At 35.0% G+C, this 4,889-nt stretch overlaps 1 pseudogene; it reads left to right on the forward strand.

Annotated features, from left to right (window-relative positions):
* The first annotated feature begins 2,717 nt into the window (after positions 1-2,717).
* On the forward strand, positions 2,718-4,370 carry LOC145108285 (cytosolic sulfotransferase 12 pseudogene; annotated as a pseudogene).
* Positions 4,371-4,889: the final 519 nt, after the last annotated feature.

The raw sequence follows: 4,889 nt of genomic DNA on the forward strand, positions 1-4,889 counted from the left end.
GGAGGACACCGCTAGGTTAGAAGCCATTTGATGATTACATGTTTGTTTTTACAAATATAAAAGAACTCTTTTATATAATTAATTATAATCCTATTATAAATTAAATATTACATATATATTACATGCCGTACATATACAAATTTTTTTGGAGGAGGAGTTAGTTAATAAACGGTTGACATTTATATATGGAACTCATAATTTCACTTAGAATTTTTATCCATCCATTTAATAAAAATACATAGTTTTTATTTTATGCCCGCGCCTATTATTTCTGCCACTTTTCTAGTCTTGGATTTTAAATTTAATTCTGATTTTATTATATGTTATTAAAATAAAGTATATATAAATAAGAATTATATTTAATATTTGAAGAAAATTTAGATAAAAAATCATATACATATGATACCAACAATATCGGAATCCGTTTAATATCTTTATTTGACTTATTAAGTGTCATATCATAAACCTTTTTTTTTATTAATGTGGTGTAATCTAAATAGTTACGATGGTCATCCTTGTTAGAGTCGAAAATAACGAGTTTGTGGTTACAAATGCACAACCACAAATACAATAGCAGTTAAGGGCTGCAATTTGAAATAACAGTTCTCGCGATATGATACTAACGGTAATGGCGCATTCACCGTAATAGGGTACAATGTTGGCCAACAAAATATTCATAACAATGCATATCACTACAACAAAAAAGGCAATTAGCGGCGACAAAAGTCGCCGGTAAAGGATCTGAAAGTCGCCGCTAAAGCTAATAGCGGCGACACGTCGCCGGTAAAGAGTGGTTGCTACTGCTCTGTCACTATTGATAAAATTGTCGCCGCTAAAGAGAATTGTCGCCGGTAAAGATATAATCGCCGCTAATGCACATGTCGTCGGTAATAATGTCGTCGATAATAACATTTCTTCATTTTTTTTAATCAGCGATTTTGGGTATAATTAATTCCAAATACTTTTATAATTAACTCCATACCAAAAATTACATAATAACATCCAATTAAATACCAAATACTATTATAATTAATTTTATACCAAAATAAAACAATCAAAAGTTTGACAATTCTAACAAGTAGCAAAGTAAGTTTTACAATTCTAACAAGTAGCAAATGGTGACAACAAGTGTAACATACAAATAAAACTCCTCCCTAGATACCATCATCTTCGTTCTCATCGTTTCCTCATTGATTATTCTGTGATTGAAAAAGCGAATAAAACTCCCTCCTACATGTCGGGTCGTTGAGCATTGCCCGAAGATTTTCCAACTACATAATAAATAACAAACATATATAAACTTATAAGTTAAATTATCACACATTGCTATTTTTAAACTAAGACAAAAAACCAAAGTACATTGCTATTTCTTGCACTTGGGACAAAAACTCAAATACCAAAGCTTTTAGCAAATAATCACAACAAAACCAAAATGACCAAATTAACATGCATTTTATGATGCCAAAGTACATTGCTATTTTTAAACTAAGACAAAAAATCAAAGGACATTGCTATTTCTTGCACTTGGGGCAAAAACCCAATTACCAAAGCTTTTAGCAAATAATCACCACAAAACCAAAATGACCAAATCAACATGCATTTTATCATGCCAAAGTACATTGCTATTTTTAAACTAAGACAAAAAACCAAAGTACATTGCTATTTCTTGCACTTGGGACAAAAACTCAAATACCAAAGCTTTTAGCAAATAATCACCACAAAACCAAAATTACCAAATCAACATGCATTTTATGATGCCAAACTACATTGCTATTTTTAAATTAAGACAAAAAACCAAAGTAAATTGCTATTTCTTGCATTTGGGACAAAAACTCAAATACCAAAGCTTTTAGCAAATAATCACCACAAAACCAAAATGACCAAATCAACATGCATTTTATGATGCCAAAGTACATCACTATGTTTAAACTAAGAAAAAAACCAAAGTACATTGCATTTATTGAAATTACCAACAAAAATTACCAAATCAACATGTATTTATTGAAATTAAATAATCTTGTTTTACTTGTGATGACTGTGATGGTTGTGGTGGTGGTTGCGATGGCTGTGAAATCGGCGGGAGAGCAGAGGTTTACGGCCGATGCCTTTGATATGACCACGTCGCTCTCCTAATGCTTTATCAAAAGCTTATTAATGATCCATGAGTACTTTCTCAATCGTGAGAACTATTATTTCAAATCGCAGTATATGAGAGCTATTTTATTTGTCACTATCATAGTTGCTTAGATTACACCATTAATAATAATAATAATAAAATCTTTTTAACTTATGATATGACATTTAATAAATCAAATAAAAACATTTAACCTATACCGTGTGATGTTGGTATCACATTACATGTATATAATTTTTTTAATAGTTTTTGCTTCAAATATTAAATATCATTATTATTTATATATACTTTATTTTAATAATATATAATAAAATTAAAATTAAACTAAAACAAAAAATAGAAATGAAAGTAAATATAAAACAAATTAGAATCACGATGGGAAATCATTTTCAAATAAAATGTAAAATTCAAAATGAGAAACAGTGCAAAATTAAAATCAAGGTCGATGAGGGTTATGTTTTCAAAAGGGCATAAAAGGGAAAAAATTGTAAGAAAAAAAGTATTTTTATTAAGTGGCCGGAGAAAAATTGAAGTGGAATTATCACTCCCTTTATCTATCTGTATATTAGTATAAAAGAAACTCCTTATATATTTCATGTTTATCGTGAACCACTCAGCGAATATACTTGAGAACTCTCTCCACTCTCTAAAAAATCCCAGTCATGTCGAGAACTTTCTCAAAAATCCAGTCCATGGCGATATACCATGATCCTAGTCGAAATGCACGCCACCACCATAACGCTATTGACGAAGACCAAATCCAAACAGAAGAAGAAGCAGCCTATAACCTGCTACATGAAAAGCTCAACGACCTTCTTGCAACTCTCCCGAAAGACAAAGGCTGGAGAACCACAAACGTCTTCCTACACAAAGGTTTCTGGTTGGGCCCAGCAGCTCTCAAAAGCTTATTAATGATCCACGAGTACTTCCATCCCCGATCTAGTGACATCTTCCTCGCAGCTTTCATGAGGTGTGGAACCACCTGGCTTAGAGCCCTCATGTTCGCCACGGCCAACCGCCACCTTTACAAGTTTTACGACCACCCTATTAACCAAACAGGATCCCACGATACTTTCCCGTCCCTTGACTCTCAAATTCTTCTGGAATATCCGGTATCTAATTTCGAGCATCTCCCTTCTCCTCGACTGTTCGCCACACACTTTTCTCACAGCTTGCTACCGACCTCAATGACATCACCGTTGTCGCCGTCCAAGTTTGTGTACGTGTGTAGGGATCCCAAAGACGTACTAATTTCAAAGTGGCACTTCATGAGCAAAATCAGGTCGAAGGAACTTACACCCATCTCGTTTAATGAAGCTTACGAGCTTTTCTGCAATGGGGTCTCCGAGTTCGGACCTTTTTGGGACCATGTGTTGGAGTACTGGAAAGCAAGCCAGGAATCACCTGAGAAGGTCCTGTTCTTAAAGTATGAGGATATCCAGAGGGAACCGTCAGTGGAGCTCAAGAAGTTGGCGGGGTTCATGGGAATGCCCTTCACGGCAGAGGAGGAGGAGGGTGGAGTGGTGGAACGGATTGTGAAGCTGTGTAGCTTTGAGAATATGAGTAATCTTGAGGTGAATAAGGAGGGTGGCGGTGCTCAGAAGTTTGCGCAGGTGGTGGTGGAGAATCGGGATTATTTCAGGAAAGGGACGGTGGGAGATTGGAAAAATTACTTGACAGAGGAGATGAGAGAGCGCATTGATTCAATCACTGAAACCAAGTTTAAGGGTTCGGGGTTGACACTGGGTCTTGGTCTCTAATTGGTGGCTGCTAACACCACATGCTCTAGCTATGGTTCACTTTGGATGGATCATGGAAGCTGGAATTATGTTACGCTTCTGCTTTGGTGGTTGTCTCTCTTGTTATCATCTGCTGCTGTTGCGGACTACTTGTCTATGAGTTTCGTTGAGTGTGGCTATCTTTCTATCAAATGAATAGGTGCTTTCATCATTACGGATGTTGTTGGAATGTAATGCAAAGTTCATTGCCATTTGGTGTTCGATGCTTCTGCCCCGTTGTACCTATATTTCCGAGTGGTGTCTACGGATTCAGTGATTTGGCCCTTCTTGGTTGTCACGCAATTTGCTATTGGCTGTACTGTTGTCTCTTGTTTTGTTGGTGTAGTTTGATCCTGTATATGGTTTGTTGTTTCTTTATTCTTGTTTCATACTCTGTATTGGTAAGTTACCACTGGTCTCTTTTTTTTTCTTATTTTATATATTTCTTGTTGTACTAATGATATCCACAATCAATGTATTGAACTTCATAGAGTTCAATGGATTGACACATCATTTTCTATATTCGATACAACTCCATCAATATTTTTGCTACAATGCATTTAACTCTAGAAAGTTCAATAGAAAGTTCAAAAAAGTAATTTATAGTATGTAATTAAGCTTAGAAAACTTTTATTTTTCTCATTGAAGAGTTCAATGGTCACTGAACTCCAAATTCATTGAATGTCAATGTGACATCTCACTATAGTAGAGTTTCATCTATTGGATGACAACTAGATTTGGCACATCATTCAACCATCTCATTGAACTCATCATTGTGAATGCTCTAAAAGAACATAAACAAGTATGTTATTGATGTCATTATAGTGTTAATAATATGTCGTAATTGTAACATCCAGATCCTTGAGGTATTTAATTCTTTAAATTTAGAGTTCTTGGATGAGTCACGGCATGAGACTTGATGGTCACGTCGTGAGTAATAGTTGACTCGTTGACTGCATCCCGATGAGGTCTCACGA

Source organism: Lactuca virosa, chromosome 4 (assembly GCF_052849685.1).
Source record: "Lactuca virosa cultivar CGN04683 chromosome 4, Lactuca_virosa_CGN04683_v6, whole genome shotgun sequence".
Taxonomy (NCBI): Eukaryota; Viridiplantae; Streptophyta; class Magnoliopsida; order Asterales; family Asteraceae; genus Lactuca; species Lactuca virosa.